The following is a 25,489-nucleotide window of genomic DNA, read 5'->3' on the forward strand; positions in this document are numbered from 1 at the left end:
AGCTCATTCATCTTTGCTTCAAAGGGTAGAATTGAGAACTTCAGATTTGGAGCAAGTAAGAGCAATGCAAAAGAGGTACTAGTACAACATATGTCTATGCATAGAGAGCTCAAAGGGTAGAATTGAGAACTTCAAATTTGGAGCAAGTAAGAGCAATGGAAAAGTGGTATTAGTACAACATATGTCTATGCATAGAGAGCTACATTTTGCAACATGGAATCTCAAACCTCCCTGCATCTTGTGAGAGGAATGACATTCAATCAAGTCTATTGTTAATGTTATTGATGTTTTGCACGGTTCTGTGTTGGAAAGGAAATGTACAAATATAGGAAAAAAATGAAGTTCACATAGAATAGGGAATTCTTTTATGAATGTTGCCCCCACACAAGTTTGCCAATGGGGTACAATTTTTTTTCTAATCTCAAATAAGGAGATCAAAGGCCATGCTCTTATTGAGAAGAGTATGTGTATTGATGTATTAGTGGACTTTTTTTCCAATGCTGAGATAAGGAGATCAAAGGCCCTACTCTTAGTGAGAAGTCTAGCATATGGTTATGTCTTGCAGTTCATTAATGAAGAATGTGATTCTAGAATAGAAGGCAAGATAACTTGCAAGATAAATCATGAATTTTTTGCTTGTAAATACATGATGGCTATTAGAAAATAGTAGATGGCATTATGTGGGTGATAGTTCCATTGCTTTAGATCAATATCTTGATAGACTACTAATGGTGTCAACTTTTTCAATCTTTGCTTTCTCTTTCTCCTCTTTCTTGCTATCTTTATCAGTCTTTTACTTTTCTTTATTCTTGCTTTTCCACTTGAAATAGTCATTCTTGATGTGTTGCTTTTGGTTGTTGTAGTAAAAGCATTATCTTTCCTTGAAGAGCGATATTCACTTCTTGAGTTTCCCCTATCACGGGATTTCTCCCTTGTATTTGATCTTGATCTAATCATAAGTGCATTGGAGCTCTTAGAATGTGTTTTATTCTTCTTGTTCACCTCTCCTATAAGCCAGTTGCTTTCCACATTAACATTAGTCAATCCACTAACATGTGCCAGTTTACTAATTGCAATTATGAAAGTATCCCAACTTTTTGGCTAGATGACAATAAAAAATATAGCCTTCATTAAGTCATTAAATGTAATCCTTTGTGTAAAAAACTACCTAAAGATAATATTAAACTCATTAAAATGATTAGACATAGAAGTCTCTTGCTCCATACAATTGTTGATGAGTTTCTTTAGCCAATAAACTTGTGATCCATCACTTTGCTTCTCACAAAGATTGTATAACTCATTTCTCTATTTAGATGTGATTAATGAGATAATATATTATTCGTTTTAGAGGTTAGCCATTAAATACCTAAGGATGTTAACTCATATTAGTGGTCACTTTTTTCAAACCATTATTCTTTCTTTTTGAATGGTTAAATATTCTTCTATCACAATTTTCACCAAAATCGTGCTTGCTTTTTCGTCTATATTCATTTGAACCATTGTTCTCTCATCTTCTCTTTATTTCTTAGTTCTTAAAGCAGATTATACTCTGTCGTAAATTTTCTCACCACAATCACATTCGGTGCTTACCATCAGTCTGCATTGGTCTCCCTTTGTCTCCCTTCACAAACTCTTGAGAATGTGATCAACAATCAAAAGAGTCTCTGTGCAAAGGACCAATGCCACTTATTTGTTGACTTAGCTATAGAGATATGGGCCTCCATGGACTTAAAGGAGATCAACTCGTCAGTTTTTGACAGACCCAACTGGGTTGGGACATCCAAGCTGCATCTTTACTCCATCCCCTAAGACATTCGTTTGGTTAGATTTTATTTCAACCAGATCCAATATTTTTCTTTTATCTCTTCAATTTGATTCATAAGAAAATGGTTAAAAGAGACTCATAGTGTTGATACAAATTGATAGGGATAGATATGCTAAGGATGAACCTCAAGCTAATAGAATAGAAAGTGAAAAGATTCACTTTGATCTTGACACTTGAAATATAATAACTTTATTATACAATGTTGTAATATCAACTTTTTAGCAAGCATTGATGGATAAGACAAGGATAACATATTCTAATTAGAAGAAAGGAAGTACATTGATTTCTGGGAGATAGAAACATTAATTCAAACAATCTTGCTACTACTAGTAAACGTCCTCCTCTTTTTAGTGTTTATTATTCAAATTTTAGTCTATTAAAATATAACAAAAATTAACCTAGTAATAGATAAAAGTATTAGTAATATTGTGCATCATATCCACTTTAGGACTAAGAGGATTTCATGTGTGGAGGATGCTTCATACAATATGAAGGATACAAGTTTTTACTTGATATTAGCTCCTAGGGGTCCTTTTCTCATCATACCCTCAAATGTGATTCTTAATAGCACTATCGAGTTTCAATATCCTCAACTGCAATTCTTAATAGCAATATTAGATTTCAATATCTAAATGGTGGCTTGATGTCATGGGATGATGCTACTCATGTTATCCTATCCTTATCAATCTCTTAAGATCTCTCCCCTTCATTCATAGAAAGAAATAGAAAAGACTTAACTCTATTTCTTGCTCTCAAAACTCTGATTCTAATGTAGAGTGATTTTATGATTGAAAGCATTAATATACTATTGATACCTTATCCTTGTATATCTTTTTTCAAATGTAATATATCTTACATTTCACAAAAAAGGTCCATTAAAATAATCATTGTGATTATAGATCTCCTTTACTCTATAATAATCATGATATTATTTATTTTTAAAAAATATTTTAAAGAGTATTATATGATGTTATGCAAAGTCCTCTACATGAAATAACATAAACTTTTGATAAGTCAATGAAGTTAGATAAATAAATTATTAGTAGTTATTTATATAAAAATATAACCTTTTGATAAATCAATGGAGTTGAATAAATATGTCATTAGCAGTGAAATTCTTACCATGATAATAGATATAATTGTTCAATATCTCTTTAATCTTTTCTTGTAGCTCAAAAGGACAGAATATATTATTTAGCAAACATAAATTATAATTCCATAACTCTTCAAAAAAATACTCTCTCTAAAAAATATTAATTTAGTGAACAAATAGAATGATTAGCAAAGAAACAACAAAAAAATATATTATTTCAGAAATATAAAACTATTCAACATCTCTTATATATTTTAAAAGCTACTAAAGAATGTAGAATTTATATAGTAAAGCTATACTAATGCAATATCTATTAAAAAAGATAGTCTCTTTTGGATCCAAATCATGTAATGATAGGTAGAAAAAATAGCAAAGGAACAATCCAAAAATTTCCAAGCCTTATTATGCTTAAGATACTTTGAAAAATAAATTAAAAATCTTTTCAATATTTTTCACTTCATTTGTTATTTTAGAATATTTTAAGGCTTAAAATAAGTTTAAAAATGATTTAAAAATCACAAAAATAGGATTTTTTGTGAGAAGTGATTTTCATTACGGTGCAAGGGAGGCAATTTGTGGAGCCTGACCAACCCTTATTGCATCATTGGGGAAGAGCGAGAAGTTATTGCCATTACAGCATGCGGGAGAGTTCATGGAGCACGACCAACCCTCGTTGTACCATAGGCAGTTTATGAATTGGAATGACTATCATGATGCAAGTGGGACAATTTGCAGGGCCACACGGAGTGCTATCGTATTATAGGGGACTCCCAATGGTGGATACCTTGCAAAACCTAGTTGTGCATACTTGACTCACAAAACAAATATAAAATATTGAGTTAAATAATGCAAGCACATTATAAGTTTTTGACAAGAAAATATAACTTTTGGATATATGTTCAAGCTTAATAGCATAAACCATTGAAAAAATATTTAAATATTATTTGATTTGTATAAGTTATATATCTCTGCATTTTTTGAACAAAAAATATGTAAACCATTGAGAATTTGGTCTTTCTCATTAACACTTCTTTTGAAGAAATATTTACAAAAAACTTCATTTATCTCAATATGATTCTATAAATAAAAATATATTTGATTTATATATCCAAAGTGTTTTATTACATCATAAGTTATAAGATGATGCGATAATGCTATGATACTCTTTTCATGAGATCTTACACCTATTAATTAAAAAAAATTCTATAAATATATTGGGCTATAAAAAAACTTAGAACTTTTTAAAGAAATTTTTGGGATCATTTGCTATTTTCAAATAGGCTGTTTTGTGATACCTTTTTTTTGTGATTTATTTGTGTTTTTTAAAAATAGTATAAATATTCCCCCTATTCACACCATTTTATGATGCCCTATTTTTTATGATTTTTTTGTTATTGCTGTCATTTTTAAGGCATATTTTTACCTTAAAATAGTTTAAAATAGCAAATGAGCTCAATTAAAAAAAAACATTTCTTTCAGAGTCCAAGATATTATTGGAAATTTTTAAAATAAAAATTAATAAGTGTAAGATCTCACTAAAAATAAAAATCATAGCATTATTACATAGTTGTGACCATTCCCAATGTCATGATAAGGGTTGCTCGAGCTCCACGAACTATCTCCCTCATGCCATAACAACAATCACTTCTTACTCTTCCCCAACAATGCAATAAGGGTTGCTCAGGTTCCATGAGGTCCATTACAAAGTGATGTACATAGTTGTGGATGGGGAGTTATCTCAAATGTTTGTAGGACTATAGATTCAAAGTTGTTGACCATAGATGGGGTGAATGTAAGTTTTTTATATTTTACTTTTAAGTTAAAATTCTCTTGTGTTTTGAAATGAGTTGTTATGGCTTTGTTTCAGCACAAAGATTACCTTGAGTCATAAATCTTGCGGATAAGAGAGAGGTATATTGAGATAATTTTGGACATGGAAATTCACACTAATGGACCTTGACTCCCCTCTTCCTCCTAAATCTTCCAAGGGCAAAGACAAGAGATAGGTGAAATCTACAAGTGGTAAGGGCACTGCCAAGCCAAACCACCAAAAAATCTTTTGTTGCCTCTAGAAAGAAAGGTAAGGCCATAGCCAAGTCAACCACAATAGAGACTCATATTGTCTCCACAAAGAAAGATATGCTAAAGCTTTCTCCTTTGCAGTTTGATCCATCTCCTTTAAAGCCTCAAGAGAAGAGGATACATGTGAATTCAAATTCTTCTAGCAACAAAAAAAAACAACCTATAGCAAGGAACCTAGCGATGATGAATAAAACCGATGAAGATGAACATGTGTCAAAGAAGGAGAAAATTTCAAAGGAAGGAAAACTGAAGATAAGAAAGCCAACTAGCCTTGTATTCAAACTATGACAAGCGTATTCTTCTAGATACCCTTCTAGGCATCATGGCCTTTTGAATGTCTTCGGCTATTACGAGTTTGAAGCTCTTTACCGTTACTTCATCAAGAGTTTCCCAATTCAAAGAGGATGCAAGGTTTGGCAATAGTAAATCCTCAACATATCCACATATACCTTCTCTAAACGGAACCACATATTGTGCATACTATACAAAAATCCTACGTTCACTAAAAAAGCATGCGGTTTAATCAATATAGATAATGTTTGCAAAATCTTTATGAGTTGCATAGAATGTCCACTAAGACTCTCCATGGGCTGCCATTTAGAACTTGTCCATGGAAAGATATCTAACACCAATAATTTACTATTTACTTAGTGCTTTAACGAAAAAATATATTCACATACAAGATTCACTTAAAATTAAACCTAATATGGCTTTGCTAAGGAAAATGTTCATTTGGAGATAGGTGCACTTTCTTTGCCATGTAAACATGTTGCATGCTAGCAAACCGCCCCTAAGCTGCGATTTTAAAATTAGTGGTACATCCCTTCTAGTAATACTTGGTATCCTCTCGTTTCTTTTTCTTCACCTTGTGAGAGCCCCTGCAAGATGACAACAAGGTAATCCAATCTCTTATACTAAACATTTTGGGCTCCCATTTTCCATATGCACTTTTGTTAAAGATGGTGCAATAATTTATAGAATGAGAAGGACGCATTTTGAAAGCCATGGAAAAAAGGGAGCACCCTCTACATCTTGCGATTTTAGCCATTATTAGGCTTACTTCCCGGGGAGATCAGTCATCATAAATATATGTGTGTATCACGTGAGTTCAACATAAGGGATTTTTAAAATACAATTTTTACACATTTTTTACATACAGAAGGGTCCCATATAAAGGGGTTACTTACAGATTGAATAGAAAAGGGTTATGTTTTATTAAGAAAAATTTCACAAATAAGGATATTTATAAATAGGCCTTTGAATGCACGTGATATAGAGGGTATACATATAGTGAACTACCCAGGGCTTACTTCCACACATAGCAATACGGAATGTGTCCCATGACTTAGCCCATATAACCAACAAGAACAATGGTGGAAAATTATCTTTAAAGTCAATCCCTTGCGAAGACAAGGGGTTGAAAATAGAATGAAACTCATTCAAGTGGGTGGACATGGAAGTCCCCTCTTTCATATGAAGGTCCATGAGTTTCTTCAATCAATACATTTGAGAGGCTAGGCTCTGCTTATTATATACATTACGAATCTTGTCCCATAACTGCTAGGTAGTCTGCTCTTTAGAGACAAAATTATAGTAGATGTGCTTGGAGAGTGACAAAATGATTGTAGATTTATGTAACTCATCCAATTCAACCCAATCCTTTGTATAAAAGCATTTGGGTTTTACACTCTCATGTCTTAATGGCTTAATCTATAATTTTTACACTAGAACCTACTAGATTTGTGCCTTCCAATGGCTATAGTTTGTGCCATCCAACTTGTCAATATTGAAGATAACACTATCATTTGATCCAATAGCCATAATACTATTGGGGGATAAAGGCGCCTCTGCCTAGCCGCTCGTGTATTACTACAGTGACAATACCCGTGATAGTACCCACCACTGCACACTGCGGACGAATGCCCATTACCATCACTTTATTCTTTATTCTTTTAGTGATAGTTTGAATAAAGGAAGGCCTGGTCACACAATGTGACTGTTGGAGTTCCCATTTTGTGTCTCTCTCCTTCTTGCTCTTGCTCTCCCGCCATAGCTCTTCCAAGCAAGCTTCGATCCTTCTCACCTTTTCAACTAGTATCAGAGCATGGTTGCTTGAGCGTTTGTTATAGACTTGGCAATAGGTTGTTCTACAAATTGATATTTGCTTGAAAAGGTACCTTACTTTTGAGATGTAGTCCCGTATGCTTTCTTCCTCTTGTTGCTCAATGTTCATTAGCCAAATGACACCGTAACAAGTGTCTACAAAGCATTTACTGAAAATATTTTCAAGCAATGTAAATGGGGCCTTCTCTATAGTAATAAGTGCAGTTCTAGGTTCAACTGTTTTTGTCTAGGCATAGTCTGAATGCTTGCATCTACCTAGTGTCACCTATAAGATTTGTTTCTCACACAAACTTGTTTGAAATATTCCACAAATCTATAAGGGTCATCCCCAATACAATACTTATACAATTTTTTTAGCCACAATGGGAATTTTGGCTTAGTTTCTAGTTCCAAGCATATTTCCTATGTTAATGAAGTGTTTTTGGGCTATGTGGTCCCAACATGTAGCATTTGTCTATAGTCAAGGAGGCATCGCTGCATAAGATCTGATAATGAACCTTGCAAGGATCTTGTTGCTCTAGCATTTAACAACATTCTTCGAATGCCTTCCATTTCAACTTACATGATCACTAGTCATTGTCATATGTCATTTTTAATATTCAACAATTGCTTCAGAGTCCTATTTCCTTGGTTTGAAAGGTCAATGAGTGTTTGTTTCATGGCTCCCAGAGGCATGTTAGAGACATCAAAGCTAATGGCATGCTAAAAGATATCAATGGTGGCCTATTTTTTTTTGGAGATATCCCCTATAAAGATGATTTTATCCTTTGTATCTAATACATTCTCCATAGTAATGTTTGATAACTTGATGGCAAGGTTGATTAGGTCACTAATAAAAGTACTATCAAGGTCTAAAGATCCTTGTGGACTACAATCTCCCTTACAAGTGGACATGAGATGTCGTGGTTGCTTTGCAAGCACATACAATGATGTGGTATTTGAGGGCCTATTATTCTCTATGATTCATTGAGGTGCATGGAATGTGATGGATTTAGTGCATAAAAGTGGGTGGATATTAAAGGGGATGATGGATTCCTATCAGCATGCATGAATGTGCTACTATGCAAGGGTATGTGTGCACTAGGGTGAATGAAGATGATTACATGTATTACTTTACATGTAGGGTATGTATGGGTGAATTTCTTAAGATAACCTAAGGTGGGCACACTAGTGCATGTGTGCACTAGGTGTTGTGCATTGTTCATTGTGCATTGTGGACCAATATGTATACACATGTGCATCTGCACTAGTGTGTGTGCATGTGCACCAATGCATGTGCACGTGCACAAGTGTGGTAGGTAGGTGCACAATGTGGTGCACTAGGGTACTATAAAGTATGAGGTGGGATCAAGGTGCAATACTATGTAGGATAGGCGTAGTGCACTAGCACGTGTGCATGTGTGCATGCAATAGTATGTGTGCACTATGTACTATGCATTGTGAACTAGTGCTATAAACTAGTACACATATGCACTAGGGTGGATTAAGTGTGCTAGTTGGATGGCTAGGGTTAGTGTGTAGTGAATTTCATGCGGTGCTTGATGCAATAATGAACTAGGCATAGTGTACTAAGTTGGACGAGGTGTATGTGCATTAAGATGCACTACTAGTGCATGTAGGTAGTACTAGAATGTATTATGGGGCCATATGCTAGTGCATTATAAATGGGGTGTAGGTAAGTTGTGGCTTGTGCTTTCAACTAAATACAGTACTCAATGTAGTGAATTTCATGTGGTGCTTGATGTAATAATGAACTAGGCGTAGTGTACTAAGTGTGATGAGGTGTATATGCATTAAGATGCACTAGTGCATGTAGGTAGTACTAGAATGTATTATGGGGCCATATGCTAGTGCATTAAAAGGTGCTTGCTTCTTTCTTCCTCACTACCCTTGATCCCCCTTTTGCAGAGTGTGGATGTGAGGTGAAAGAGATAGAACAAAGGGACAATTAGAAGGTATGCAAGCATGCATCCCTTTTCCATGGACAAGGGTGTTGTGTATGGGGTTATCCTATTAGTGGGGTGTTTAGTCCAAAAAGAAGATTACATGCACTATGCCATGCAAGGTAAGTTAACTACTTAAATTGATACAAGGGTGGGTGTTAGTATATTGTACTTGTGCACATGTGTACTATGCATTGTGTGGTGTGTTTGTGTAGGAGGCTAGTGCAAAAGGTTGGTATGTAAGTAAGCTAATTTTCTTGTGAGCTCCAATGTGGGTGTATTGCATCATGAGTGCATTAGGGTAGAGGTAGCCAAGTTTATTAGTAATTACTTATGAGTGAGTGCACTAGTGCACATGTGCAATGGTACCTACGCACTAGTGCATTGTACAATATACATTAACTTGTGTACTAGTGCACAATGCAGTGCACTAAGGTGAATGACTAAGTGTAATGGAATAGTGGCCTTGTTACTAGGTTATGTGCAAGGAGGTGTAGTGTTCTACTTGCATTGAACTACGTACTAAACATTAGGTGCAATGTACTAGAGTGGAGTGTTGTGTTTGTGTATTAGGGTGCACTAATGCACGAATTCAATGCACGATGCTTGTGGGTGTGTGAGCCTTATTACTAGATTATCTACGAGGAAATGTAGTGTTGTACTTGCATTGAGCTATGTGTTGTACATTAGGTGTAGTGTTCTAGAGTGGAGTACTAAATTTGTGTGCTAGGGTGCACTAATGCACTAATTCAATGCACAATGCTTGTGGGCGTGTGAGGATGTAGTGCACTAGTGGGATTGATGCACGAGATATGTGCACTAGGATGGGATATTTGTGTGATGAAAGGCAAGTGCAACATTCTAGGTGTGAGTATACTATAGATGGTAGGATGGTATATAAGGCACTCCAAGGTGCCTCATTTCTTCTTTTTCCTACGCATTGACGCCCCTTTGAGAAAAGGGTGAATGTTGATTGAGAGGAGCAAGAGATATAGCAAGTGCACATGTGTATGTTCCTTTATGTTCACATGGATATACATACAAAGGTTTATATGTGCATGCATGCATGCCAAAGTGGATAAATGAAAGGTGCACAAAGTATTAAGATACGTGATGCAATATGATGCTCAGTCCACTATGTGGGATTGATTATGCATTCTAGTGTTGTGCACGTGTGCACTATGCATTGTGCATGTGTGTGTTTTCACAATGCATAGTGCAGTGGTGTGTAGTGTACTACGTGGATATTGCCAAATACACCTTCCTTTCTCCTTCTTCCTCTTGGCTCCTTTTTATGAAAAAGGTGGGTGTCATGCAAAACAACACAGAGGAAAGTGAAACCTAATGTGTACCTAGTGTCTCATGTGTTCAATGCAAGGTGGTGTGCAATGGATTGTGTATGCTAGTACGAATACACATGTGCATATACATTGTGCATTCATAGGTGTGTTCACAGATAGCCAAAAAATAAATAAATCTCAACAACCAAAGAATATCAAACATTTTCTAAAGTTAATAGATTTGTCGTATGTAAGTTTAAAACTGACCTTTCACCCATTCAATCTTCTCTCCCTCCCCCCCTCCACCAGCAAAATGGATGTTAGAGAAGCTAGGATCTTAGGTGATTTTGTCCTACTCTCTTTCTTTCTATTTAATGCCTTACCCCCCCCACCACCTTCAAGGCTGGCAAGCAATCACAATTCAATGCTTGAAGAAGAGACATCCATAAATCTTGTTGGGGGTAAAGGCACCTCCGCCTAGCCGCCCGTGTATTACTACACTGACAGTCACCGCCACTGCACACTGTAGGTGGCGGGTGCCTGTCATCGTCACTTTATTCTTTATTCTTTTAGTGACAATTTGAATAAAGGAAGGCCTGGTCACACATTGTGATTGTCGGAGTTCCCATTTCTTGTCCCTCTCTTTCTTGCTCTTGCTCTCCCGCCATAGTTCTTGAGTGCAAGCTTCGATCCTTCTCTCCTTTCAACTGGTATCAGAGCACGGCTTCCCGACTCTTGAGCTTGGCTCGTGGCATTTTTAGCTTCCCATTGACTCCCCACTTGCATTGGGTCTCCTTCCCGGCAGCCATCATTCATTCTCTTGAGCTCCCGTCACTTCCCAGCTTCCCGAGCTTCTTCCCGGCCTATTGAGGCACCATCAGGGCATTGAAATTGAGGTATTGCTTCATTATTTCAGAGATTTATCTCAGTCCACAGGTCTAGGTAAACAGAGTTTTCATAGGTTGTAGGCAGCCATAGCTCACACCTCTTGGAGCTTCCTTCACCTGGATCTTGCTTCCAGCCTATCAAGGCTTGCTAAGGCTTGGTGTAGGCCTTCTTTGGCCCCCATTTGTGCCCTCTTTGGGCCCCATTGTTGACACGTGGGACAGCAGACCCCCCCAGCCAGCTCACGTTTTTTTTGCACCTGTTTCAAAATCTGGCCCAAAAATCACTCTTTTTGTCATATCGCGGGCATTCGGAACCTGACTTAGGCAAGGTAAGAGTCTAAGTTGGGGTTTTGGCATGCTCGAGACGCGATGGCGATGTCGGATTTGCCACATTATGATGATAGAATATTCTGCAATAGATTTCAGGTCTGAGACAGCATGTATTTGTATGCCTATGGCTTATGTGATGCTTCTACTGATATCTATTGATACTGGATCACTTGTGGATGTTATGCCTCTTATGTGAGATGCATTTGGAGCTGATTTAGCTCAGACATTGACTGTTTTGAACAATCCCAGATCTGTCCAAAACAAGGCAGCCACCTGTTACTTCAATTTTATGCTTATAAGTCTTGGCCTTTGATGCCCAATTATGCCCAGTTGGTGCCTATACATATGGGAATGTATGCCTATGGTTTGCCTATGGATTTGATCTTGGATTGAGCACTGATTTGCTCAATTTATAGAGGTTATATATTGCTGAAAACTTCAAGGTTGAAGCTATTTATGCTACAGTTGGGTTATTCCTATTGGTCACGGGGTGCTCCTGGCTACTTGGTATGATGTCATGATGTATTTGGACTATGCCACATGTCTTGTTTATGCTCCCGAATGCTTTTGAGCTGAGATTAGAGCTCGATTTGGGTTTGACTGTCACTTCTTTGCAACTGGCATTTCATCTATGACATGGTTTATGCCTAGGCTACCCAGTACGGGTTATGATGTCTTGGTGAATGCTCTATGCTTTGGCTGTGGATGGTAGTTATTCGAGCTCGTCTCGACATTCATTTGAGTATTCCCTTGAGCAGTTGGATATTGAATTGGATTTTTTCATTACGACTTGACTTTTTCCATTATGACCTTGGATGCTATTGAGGCATTGTCTTGGTTACTTGTCTTTAGTACTCTGACTTGGTTTGATTGAGTTGTTGAGCTCATTTATCCGCCTCTTGTGCCAGTGGGAGCATCTTGTATGCTTCACTGACATTGAGCAGGAGGTTTATGCTATTTTGAGCATTTTGCAAATACTTGAGACTTTGGGATCTCTTACACTGAAATGTTGCATGGTTCATGCACTGATATCTTGGAGTTGCTTTTGACCTAAGCTTGGGCTTTGCACTCTTGTGAGCATACACCTATTGGTGTCAGGTGTCTTATGAGTGTTATGTATACTTTGCCCTATTATCCAGGGAGTATGCCTACTCACACTGATGGATGCTTTGGTGACATGTTTGGGTGTTTGCTCAGGGTCTTGCTGACTGTTTGGTGCTGATTAATGCCCGTTTATGGCTGGTCATGTCTTTGTTGTCATTTATTGACTTGGTGTAGTGATTTGGTCAAAAATTGACTCTCACAGTACCCTGCTGCCATTTATTATAGCAAGCATATAACTCTGGATTGACATGGATTTTTCATACTGAAATATTTTGAAATGATGTACTTTCACTAGTACTTGGTGGGCAGCAGCTCTGGTTTCACTTTTCTTGCCATATTCTCTCGATTTTGGTGATTTTTTGGTCATTTTCTGTAGTAAACAACAAGCATTTTTTAATTGTCTACAATCTTCCAGCTTGCATTATGGCGAGTTTGGCATGCTATTTTCAACATCACTAAGCTTGATGGTATGAATTACTCTTATTGGAAGAGCCATATTTGGCAGGTGTTGGTGCAAAAATCGTAGATCAAACCTTTGAGGTTGAGCGGGCATCCACTTGCAACTATGCCAGATGAGGAATGGCTTGAGCTTGATGAGTTATGCAAGTCCACTATTGTATTATCTCTCACAGAACAGGTTCATTACAATGTATTTGAGGAAGAATAGAGTGCATGGCAGTTGTGAGATAAAGTCAAGAATCTCTATTGTGAAATACACGGGATCTAGAGCATGGCAGATGTGGAAGCTATGGAGGTTGAAAGAGGAAAAAGAAACTCATGAAGACATTGACCCTGACTAGGACAAATTGTTACACAAGTGAATTAGGTTCCAAGATTGAGACTTGGATTCATAAACACAATCTTGTGTATTGATAGTGACATGACACTTTACTGGAAAGAAAAGAGTACTATCATTGCATTAGAAAAAGAGTGCAAGTACAATGCTTTATAGGATTTGAGTGGTAGTACATTCTCCTACTGTGCATATGGGATTTTGGTCATGAGTCCTCACTGCTCCTCACAAAGGGACTGAAGTAGGTGTGATTGCAAATATCTCAACACCCCTCCTCAATCACAACCAAAAGTACAAAGTGTGTAGAGGCTTTAGTGAAAGAAACAGCTACAAAGTGTGGGCACACCATAAAGATGGCAAAACACCAGACGTTGTCACAGAAAAGGCTAAGTGTGGGTACCACAAACATGATGGATATCCAGAGGCTGTAGCAGGGGCCTCACAAAGTGTACAGAGGCTGTAGTACAAGGATAACTGAGGAGTTTACAAGTTTATGTCTGAGGCATTAGGGCTAGGAAATACACAGCTAAAAAGTTTGTCTGAATAGAAGGACTAATGAGGTTTGTCCTTCTCCTGGTGGTCTTCTTCTTCTTCTTCCTTTTCTCCGTTTTCTTCTTTTTCTTTGACTGCAACTAGATAGGCCTTTTGGGACCTCTTTCTGGCATGGCAAAACTTCTCGGTGTTTTTGCAAAAATCATAGAAGAGTTGATCCTTCTTGCCTTTGTACCTGTTGCCAACATATAATGCATGCTCATCTCTAGAGGTACTTGGTTCTTCCTTAGTTTTTAGCTTCTTTTCCTCCTCTAACAATGATGCCTAGATATCAACAAGTTCAGGGTTTGGCATATTAATTAGAGTTGTTGATACATTATTATATTCATGAGGCAAACTCTTAAGTAGAACACCGATGCAAACATCTTCTTCCATTTTAATATTGATTCCTGCAAGTTGGGTTAGAAGTCCTTCCATGTAATTTAGATGTGTGGCAAGTGATGTGCTGGACTTCATTTCAAGCCTAAAAAACTCAATTAGGAGACCATACTTTGATGATTTAGATTGTGCACCGAACAAAGTGTCAAGTCTCTTCCATGTATCCTGTGAAGTCTCACAGTTATCCACATGGTGGATATAGCTGTTGTTTAGCTCCAGTTTGATAATGGCCTAAGCCTTATCATCGTTCTTTTGCCAAGTGATAGCAAGATCTGCATCACGAGGCTTCTTTTCGTTTCCAGTGGTAATGGCCCAGAGGCCCTTCTTCATCAGGATCAGTTTGATGCGGGTCTGCTAGGTATGAAACCCGACTCCTTTGAAATGGGTATTTGGAGAATCTTTGCCCATGTTTGACTTGAGAGACCAACAACAAATTAGCTTAAGACTTATCAAATTTAAGCAGCAGAAGAGTTGGTTGAGATGTGTCAAGAAACACAAGTGTTTAGATCACTAAAAATGAGTGTCAATAGACACTATGTTTCTTCCCTAAGTCTTTCAAGCCTGCAAAAATCCTTCAAGTTCTATCAGATCCAGATCTTCCCCTTTTTGATTTGATGTTGGAACCTTTAGGTCTGAGTGGTAGTGGGTTGTTCCAATGGCAAAAAGAGAGAAAATGATGAGATTTTTAAGCTTGGTGAAGTTTGGATCAATGACTAGTAAATGAGCTCCCACGAGCTTTACAGGTTGAATCTGCTCAAACCCTTTGAGATAGAGGACCCTCACTAATGGATCTAACTCCCCCTAAGAGGGTTTGTACTCATTTTGCCCAAGTTGAGAGATCTAAGCCTTCAAAGTGGTCGCTATCAAAACTGCATCTAGATTTGGAAAAATGCAAATGCCGGGCATGATATTCATCAATCTCCTTGATTTTTATGCCAAGAAGTTGCGTCTTGACCTGAAGAACAACTCTCAAGAAGAAAAATTGAAGAGATATGGCCTGGTTGATGAGATATGGTTTCTCAAATAGAGGTAGGTAGGTGCTGCCCACAGACACAATTATGCAAAGAGATTTGGCAAGTGGAGAGAGATATGAAAGCTTCAAGCTAACAGGGTGCTGCTGGCTATGGCTGCCATGGAAGCTTCATTGAAGGTAGGAATGCAAATGAAGTTGGAGATAGAGTCTAGTACTCAAATTGAGCGGAGTAGAGATGGTAAGGAGCTGAGAGGAGTGAAATGAGAGTTGGGCCATGCTCAATTGAGCTCTAATACCATGTGAGATACGCGAGATCTAGAGCATGGCAGATGCGAAAGCTATGGAGGTTGAAAGAGGAAAAAGAAACTCATGAAGACATTGACCCTGACCAGGACAAATTGTTATACAAGTGAATTAGGTTCCAAGATTGAGACTTGGACTCATAAACACAATCTTGTGTATTGACAGTGACATGACACTTTATTGGAAAGAAAAGAGTACTATCATTGCATTAGAAAAAGAGTGCAAGTACAATGCTTTATAGGATTTGAGTGGTGGAACATTTTCCTACTGTGCATATGGGATTCTGGTCCTGAGCCCTCACTGCTCCTCACAAAGGGATTGAAGTAGGTGTGATTGCAAATATCTCAACATCTATGAGAAAAGTCCAGCGAGTAAGATGTATTGGCTAAAGTAGCTTATGGATCTGCGCATGAAGGAGAATGTGACTATGTCTGCTCACTTGAGCCAGTTCCATGCTATACTCAAGAACTTGACTTCGCAGGACATCACTTTTGCAGAGGATGTCACTCCTCTTTTCTTGCTTGGTACTATTAATGAGTCATGGGAGGTATTCCGCACTGTATTATGTGCCTCTACTGCTACCTTGAAATTATCTGATGTTGAGAGTGCTCTTCTATAGGAAGAGGTTAACCGTAAGAATTTGGATGCCTCTCGTGTGTCGCATGCTATGATAGCTAGAGGCAGGAATGATGGATATGGAAAGCATGGCAGTGGCAGTGGCCGTGGATGGGATTCTTAGAAATCTCGGTCCAAGTCTCGTGGAAAGTCACGTAGCAAATTTTGTGGTAGGAATGCAGATGTTACTTGTCACCATTGTGGGAAAAAGGGCCATATTAGGCCACAATGCCTTGAACTGTGCAATGAAAGGCGCAAAGATAAGGGAAAGACAAAGTGCAGGATAGGTCTTCTGATCAGAGCATAGTGCCTACAAAGTCTAGTGTAAAAATTGAAGAGATCAATGTTATGCAGCAGCTTGAGGATGTTGATGATGATTATATCCTTGCAGCTTCTTCTAGTGCTTCGCAGATGACAGAGATACACTATGTATGCACAGTGTTGGCTCTTGGACTCAGGTGCGTCCTTTCATGTGACACCTTGCCGAGCGTGGTTTCATTCATACCGTACTGTTTCGGGTTCTGTGCACTTGGGTGATGACAGCTCTCTTGATATTGTGGGCATTGGTGATGTTAGGCTGCAATTTCCTTTTGGTAGCAGTTTTGTTATGTAGGATGTACGTCATGTACCTTCTTTGACACGTAGTCTCCTGTCAGTTGGATAGCTTGATGACGTAGGTTATCATGTATCTTTTGGAGACTCTGCGTGGAAGATCACTCGTAGCAGACTTGTGATTGCGAGAGGTGCCAAGGCTGGCAGCCTCTATCCCTTGATTATATCCGCTTCTTACCTTGATCATGTTTTGTCTGTGGGTTCTATCCCACATGTATCTCTTTGGCATACCCGTTTGGGCCATATATCTTTGAAGGGAATGAAAATGCTTTCTGGTTTGCAGTACTTACCGCCCCTTGATTATGCATGTTTTGATTCATGTGAGCATTGTCTTTATGGCAAGCAGACTAGGTCTACACATAAGAAGTCTGGTAGGCCACGCATGAGTGAGCCCTTGGCATTGGTACATTCGGATGTTTATGGGCCCATGCCTTGTCAGTCTATGGGTGGTGCCAAATATTTTGTTACTTTCATAGATGATTTTTCACGAAAAGTTTGGGCTTATCCTGTTAAGCTGAAATCTGATGTCTTGGCTGTGTTTCAGAGATGGCTTGCATTGGTTGAGAACCAGTCTGAGTATAGGATAAAATGCCTAAGAACAGATAATGGGGGTGAGTATGTCTCACGTGCTTTTGAGCAGTTATGTGATGAGAGAGGTATTAAGCATCAGCCCCTACATCCCCCCAGAATGGTTTGGATAAGCGGATGAATAGAACCATCCAAGAGCATGTACGCAGTATGCTTACCCATGTAGGCCTACCACAAAGCTTTTGGGCTGGGGTAGTTAGTACAACTGTGCATGTCATAAATAGATCACCTTCTAGTGGTTTGGATTTCCAGGTTTCAGAGGAGGTATGGACTGGAAAACCTCCCTCTTATGCGCATCTCTGTGTCTTTGGATGTGAGGCATTTTTCCATGTGCCCAGGGACAAGAGAAGTAAGCTGGATCCTAAGAGTGTCAAATGCATTTTCCTTGGTTATGGGGATGTAGGCGAGATGGGTTACCGTCTCTGGGATCCGCAGGTGTGGAAAGTCATCCACAATCATGATGTAGTCTTCCATGAAGACAAGATGCATCGGCAGCCTGAGAGAGTTGTTGAGATCCGCATGGTCATATTTCAGGAGGAGCCGAGAGCTCCCACATAGCCAGTTGGACAGCCTACAACTGCAGCACATGCTCATGGTCAGGGTGTTGGACAGGCAGCTGGGCAGGTAGCAGAGCCTGCCGTGAGACGGTCTACTAGAGACAAACGTCCACCTGATAGATTTCAGCCCCCCTCAATGCATTGTCTTGGTTACAGATGCAGGAGAGCCTTTCACTTATGATGAGGCTATGCGCAGGGGTGACAGTCACTCTTGGGAAAGGGCTATCTAGTTTGAGATAGACTCCTTGCATAAGAATGAGACTTGGGATTTGGTTTCCTTGCCTACGTGCAAGAAGGCTTTGCCATGCAAGTGGGTGTACAAGCTGAAAAGTACCCTTGGACACCCCAAGCCGGCATACAAGGCTAGATTGGTAGTAAAGGGTTTTAAGTAGGAGCATGGTGTAGACTTTGATGAGGTCTTTTTTCCTGTGGTTAAGATGACCACCCTACGCTTAGTCTTGGCTTTGGTTGCTCAGCTTGACTTCGAGTTATGCCAGATGGATATCAAGATGGCTTTCTTATATGGGGACTTGCATGATGAGATTTATATGGAGCAGCCTAAGGGCTTTGCACAACGTGGCATGGAGCACCTAGTGTGCAAATTGAAGAAAAGTCTTTATGGCTTGAAGCAGGCACCTAGGGAGTGGTATCATAAGTTTGATGCCTTTATGCAGTCATAGGGCTACAACATGAGTGCTATGAATCCGTATCTTTACACAAAGAAAGCCCGTGGTGATGGTTCTTTATTGATTTTGGTACTCTATGTGGATGATATGCTGATAGCAAGGAAATCTCATGATGAGCTAGATGCTCTTAAGGCTCAGCTCAAGAAGAGCTTTGAGATGAAAGATCTGGGACAGGCCGCTCACATACTTGGTATGCACGTTAGACGCAACAGACATCAGGGACTCCTCTACTTGTCACAGAGGGAGTACATTCATAAAGTCCTGGAACGCTTGCAGGATGTAAAGCCTATTGGCTGTCCATTGCCTTCTTATGTGAAGGTCTCATAGGCTGATTGTCTGCAGACAGATGAGCAGAGGGCCGAGATGGCTAAGATTCCCTATGCATCCGCAGTGGGTAGTCTTATGTATGCTATGATAGCCACTCGTCCACATATTGCCTTTGCACTTGGTGTTGTGGCATGCTATACGGCTACACCTGGCAAGAAGCATTGGGATGCCGTGAAGGGTATCATGAGGTACCTGAAGGGCATTGCAGATATGTGCATATGCTATGGCAGCCAGGATACAGGAGTTGTGGGGTACACTGACTCTGATTATGCAGGACATGCAGCTAGTAGGAAGTCCACTTCCGGCTATGTATTCACCTATGCTGGAGGTGCTGTTTCTTGGATGTCCAGGGTGCAAAAATGCACGGCCCTTTCTACTACAGAGGCTGAGTATGTTGTAGCCACCGAGGCTTGCAAGGAGGTCATTTGGTTGGGTTGTTTGGTTGCTAACCTTGGTATTGATGCTACCCCTACACTGCATTCGGATTCTATTAGTGCTATTCAGTTAGCCAAGAATCCAGTCTTCCATGCTGCGAAGACGAAACACATTGAGGTGAGGTATCACTTCATACATGGGGTCATTGAGGACAAGTTTGTTGATCTGGTCAAGATCTCGACTGACCAGAATCTTGCAGATTTGCTCATGAAAAGCCTCTCTACAGAGCGCTTTGCCTTCCTCATGAGGTTGATGGGCGTGGGATGAGATGATGTCTTTTCTCATCCTGTTGTACATGTGTACATGTTGTACTATCTTTTTTTTTTCTTTTTCTTTTCACTCCTCACTAGAGCAGATTCGCCTTTAAGTGGGAGGTTGTTGGGGGTAAAGGCGCCTCTGCCTAGCTGCCTGTGTATTACTACACTGATAGTCATCGCCACTGCACACTGCAGGTGGCGGGTGCCCGTCACTGTCACTTTATTCTTTATTCTTTTAGTGATAGTTTGAATAAAGGAAGGCCCGGTCACACATTGTGACTATCAGAGTTCCCATTTCTTGTCTCTCTCTTTCTTGCTCTTGCTCTCCCGCCATAGCTCTCGAGTGCAAGTTTTGATCCTTCTCTCCTTTCAAATCCATACCTAGGTTGGTGAAGGTTGCTATCTTACATTGGGTCCAAATGAGAACGGCATCAGACTAGTTTCCATCTGGTTGTCGTCCTTGCCCAACGAAATGACACCATGTGGTGGGGCATGTTCACATGGTGTGGCAGTCTAGCAACTTCCATCTACCACAACACGGAAAAACAACGGCCATTTTCTTTCCACCCCCCACCAAAGCTTCTTTGTCATCTTTGACAAGCAAACATGGCCGCATCACATACACTAATTTTTTTTTAAAAAGTAACATTTTGTATTACCAATTATATCATATCCCCCATTACTATAATTAGTGCATGTTCATTATTCAATGTTTATATTTCCTAACATCTCTTTCACAACCCTTCACTATAAAAGTAAGCCTTCTATTTATTGCCACATATTTTCTCTCTTTTGCCTTGAAGTTGGCTATGAGCACTAGAAGACGTGAAGCTATCCACTTCAAGGTAATTGTCCTTTCCAATTATACCATTTTTAAACCTTGCTCATAATTTCTTTATTCCCTTCCTAAATTGTCCTCCCATGTTTCTAGGTGTGGGTGTGAGTGCAACGTGACACAAAGGTAAGTTACACTTTCAAGCCCATGTAACTTTACACATATACACATATTTCTATATCTCTTTACTAACCCCAAAGGAGAACTGTGAGGATTACTTTGATCACAAAGGGTTCCATTAAATCCCCTTGAAATTAATAGTTGCACCAAACTATTTTGTTTGGAACTACAATGTAGGATGGGTTGGGTCAATCCATGACTCTTTGAACTTCACTAGAAGTGAGCTAGGTCAAAGATGTGGCTGAGGTAAGCTAGGTAACTATTGTTTGGTAGGAGATTGTGCTTATTGAGCTTGATCATATATGTTAGTTCACTTCAAAGGATGCAAAGAAGGCTTGTCACATGTGAAATATCATTGGAACTTCATACAATCTAGCACAAGAATGCCCATTGAGCAAGTTCTTGGCATGTAAAGGCAATGTTTTGCATTTTGTTAAAGATACGTGACATGGATCTACATCATGTGCCAGTTCTTGTGGCTGTTTGTCTTGTGTTACACAATATTTGCATATGCCATGGTGACTCTTTTGACATGGAATGTGTACATGAGACTGAGGCAAGCTTAAAGCTTGGGAGCTCAATGGAAGAGGATCGAAGAATAACAACAAACTCAATGTTCAAGATACAAGTAATTCATCCTATCCAAGCAAAAGAGGTAATTGAGCGAGCACAAAGAGGCGATGAAGATGGTTGTAGAGCAATTTGCCAAATGACTTTGATTTCAAGGTTGATCGGTGGCTGTTTGTCTTGTGTTACACAATATTTGCATATGCCATGGTGACTCTTTTGACATGGAATGTGTACATGAGACTGAGGCAAGCTTAAAGCTTGGGAGCTCAATGGAAGAGGATCGAAGAATAACAACAAACTCAATGTTCAAGATACAAGTAATTCATCCTATCCAAGCAAAAGAGGTAATTGAGCGAGCACAAAGAGGCGATGAAAGTGGTTGTAGAGCAATGTGCCAAGTGACTTTGATTTCAAGGTTGATCGATGCAACAATATTGCAAGGTCAATGTACAGAGAGTATCCAAAGAAGAAAGTACATCAAGTTGACAATAGTTTAGAAATGGAAGCATGATCAACTTCTGCATAAACAAAAATGCATTTTTCTACGATGATATTTGTTACTTTATGTATCCTCTCATTATTAATCAATCTTATGATTAGATTCCACATTTGTAGTTTAAAACTTACTATGCAACTTAAGCTTATCTTGCAATTCTTCAAGAAATAGCATATTTTTGTCATTAAAAATATACATTTTTGAATCTTCTATTGTTGTTTTGTGAACATAAGGATGGCGAAACACATGAAAAGTTCTATTTTGTCTTTCTCATGTGAACTCAAGGGCAATGGTAGGGATATTTTTGTAGCAAACCCACCTAGAAGTATATTCTCTAACCATCAACTTTCACCGCCATCATATGAACTTAACCTTAGACTTGCTACCATCAATGGACTCTCCACTTTCTCAATGGTCCTTTGCCCCTTATGAGGCAATTCTTCCTCTTTCTCATTTGCTCTTATGATGGCAATGATGGCTCTTTTCTTATAGTGGTGTTTGTGCATCTATTTGTAGGGAAGATGGCATGGTGCGAAAGGAGAGAAAATATGTTGTGACAAAGGGGATGGTGGGTTTAATGGGAGAGACAAAGATCCTAAAGATGATGATGAAGATGATAGGAAATAGTAGATACTTCTAGTTCGGTCCCAACTCAACATGGAAAATAGTATGTTTGTTAGAGAATATGTTGAAGAAGGTGACAATAGGCAACAATAGGAGTTTTTATATTAGTGTGGATAGCCACGCGACTACTAAAGAAGATAATGAAGATGTTGATGTTTATCATGAAGATGCTGAAGAAAAATAACAAGGACATTCAAATCTAGCAAAAAGTAGCACAATTATTTCTAAGGATGTTGTAGGTGTTCTAGAAATGACAATGAAGATGATGGCAAGTAGCAACGGGCACCTTTTCATTTGCATGGGACAATAGGTGTTAGCAATACACCACAAATGACAATGAATATGATGATAATGATGAGTAATAGCTTGTGCTTTCACTTTGCATAAACCATAGTGAAAGGCCAATAAAGATGTTACAAAATTCGATGATGCTGATTACAAGTAACCATAGGCACACATGGCAATATGGAGAGCACACAATGGCTAGAGAAGTTGATGGAGGTAATGATGTTGACAATGAAGCAACCAGGTGCCTTCAAAATTTTTGTAGGAAACAACACAATTTAATGTTGATGGAGATATTGATGTTGGTTTTGATGATGATGAATGCTTTGAGTGGAAATAGGGTGGTAACAAGTAGAGAAGGCCACTTGCTTTTTTTTGCCTTAGTCTAAAGTTAACAACAACATGGCAATTTCTAGGACTTGTGGCACATGGAAAGTCCTATTAGATATAATATCTCTGTGTGTGTGTGTGTGCATGCACGCACACGTCTATGGTCTCCTCTCCTCCTTGACCTCCTCTCTCACTTCTCGTGCCCTCATAACGTATCTTGGATGTTTGGATGCTATATACATGATGTATTGAGCCTCTTTTTCTCATCTAGAATTCTTTCTTTGGTCCAATGGGAGCTTGCATGACACTTGGATGTTACGTAGAGCTTTGGATATTCACAGTTGAGCTTGAGCCTACTTTAGTGAGACTGTGGGACTTGAATGAGTTATGTCTATGCTCTCTAGATGCTCTTTGATTGCAGTTGTTGCCTAGTGAGTTGATGAGATCCTTCCATTGATCTTGGCACCTACCTTTGTCAAGTTGTTGTCAATGATGCATACATGCCATTTGGTTATGTATTGAGCTTTCATTAAACTTGCTCAGTCAATCATGTATTTGGCAGTTTATCTTGAGACCTACTATATACATGATAGTTATACCTATTGGATGTATCCCACTTTGACACATTGGGTTTGATAGTTCTCAGTATGCTCAAAGATTGCTAGTTTTTTGTACATATCCCGCTTCTTGAAGGATATATCTAGTAGTTGCAAATTGGATTCTATTAGTTGATTGCTCATACCTAGCTTTGGTTTTTACTGCTATAATAATTTTCAGAATGTTGTAATTGTAGGTTTATGCATCATTTAAAAGGGTAGATGCTTTGACTTGCCCACCACTCTTTGGTAGTTAGTGGAGATCCTTACTCTTTGCAATTTTTCCTTTGTCAGACGCTATCTTGGTTGTGATTTTGGATTGTTTTGCTGTTAGCTACGACATGTTTCTCTTAGACTGTGCTTTTATTTCTTGCATTATGGCTATTGGATCAAATGACATTGCCATCTTCAAATTATGACATTTTTCTTAGACTGTGCTTTTATTGCTTGTATTTGAAAGGTGAGAAGGATCGAAGTTTGCTTGGAAGAGCTATGGCAGGAGAATAAGAGCAAGAAAGAGAGAGACACAAAATGGGAACTCCAACAGTCACAATGTGTGACTGGGCCTTCCTTTATTCAAACTGTCACTAAAATAATAAAGAATATAGTGACGGTGACGGGCACCCCCGCCATCTACAGTGTGCAATGGCGGGTACTATCGGTGTAGGAATACATGGGCAGCTAGGTAGAGGCGCCTTTACCCCCAACAAAGGATTGAAGCTTGCTTGGAAGAGCTATGGCGGGAGAGCAAGAACAAGAAAGAGAGAGACACAAAATGGGAACTCCAAAAATCACAATGTGTGACTGTGCCTTCCTTTATTCAAACTGTCACTAAAAGAATAAAGAATAAAGTGGCGGTGATGGGTGCTTGCCACTTGCAGTGTGTAGTGGCAGGTACTGTCAATGTAGTAATACACAAGCGGCTAGACAAAGGCGCCTTTACCCCCAACAACCTCCCACTTAAAGGTGAATATGCCCCAGTGAGGAGTGAAAAGAAAAAGAAAAGATAGTACAATGTGCATATGTATAACAGGATGAGGAAAAACGTAATCTCATCCAATGCACATCAATCTCTTGAGGAAGGCAAAGCGCTCAATAGTGAGGCTTTTTGTGAGCAAATCTGCAAGATTTTCATCAGTGGAGATCTTGACAAGGTCAATAGACTTGTCCTCCACGCCCCACATATGAAGTGATATCTCACCTCAATGTGTTTCATCTTCGCATGGAAGACCGGATTCTTGGCTAGCTGAATAGCACTCATAGAATCCAAATGCAACATAGGTATAGAATCAACCCCAAGGTCATGAACCAAATGGCCCGACCATATGGCCTCTTTGCAAGCCTTAGTGGCTACAACATACTTGGCCTTAGTGGTAGAGAGAGTCGTACACTTACGAACCCTAGACATCCAAGAAACAACACCTCCAGCATAGGTGAATACATAGCCAGAAGTAGACTTCCTACTGTCTGCATGTCCTGCATAATGAGAGTCTGTGTACCCCACAACTCCTGTATCTCCTAGCTGCCATAGAAAATACACATATCTGTTGTGCCCTTCGGGTATCTCATGATACCCTTCATGGCATCCCAATGCTTCTTGTCAGGTGTAGCCATATAGTGTGCCACAGCGCCAACTGCAAAGGCAATATTTGGACGAGTGGCTATCATGGCATACATCAAACTCCTCACGGCTGATGCATAAGGTATCTTGGCTATCTCGGCCCTCTGCTCATCTCGAACAATTGGCATGTGAGACCTTCATATAAGAAGGTAATGGATAGCCAATAGGCTTCATATCCTGCATGCGGAAATGCTCAAACACTTTATGAATGTACTCCCTCTGTGAGAGGTATAGTAGTCCCTGATGCTTATCGTGCTTAATGCACATA

This window comes from Lygodium microphyllum, chromosome 15 (genome assembly GCF_053477565.2).
Source record: "Lygodium microphyllum isolate KBCC chromosome 15, Lygodium_microphyllum_v1.1.10, whole genome shotgun sequence".
NCBI lineage: Eukaryota > Viridiplantae > Streptophyta > Polypodiopsida > Schizaeales > Lygodiaceae > Lygodium > Lygodium microphyllum.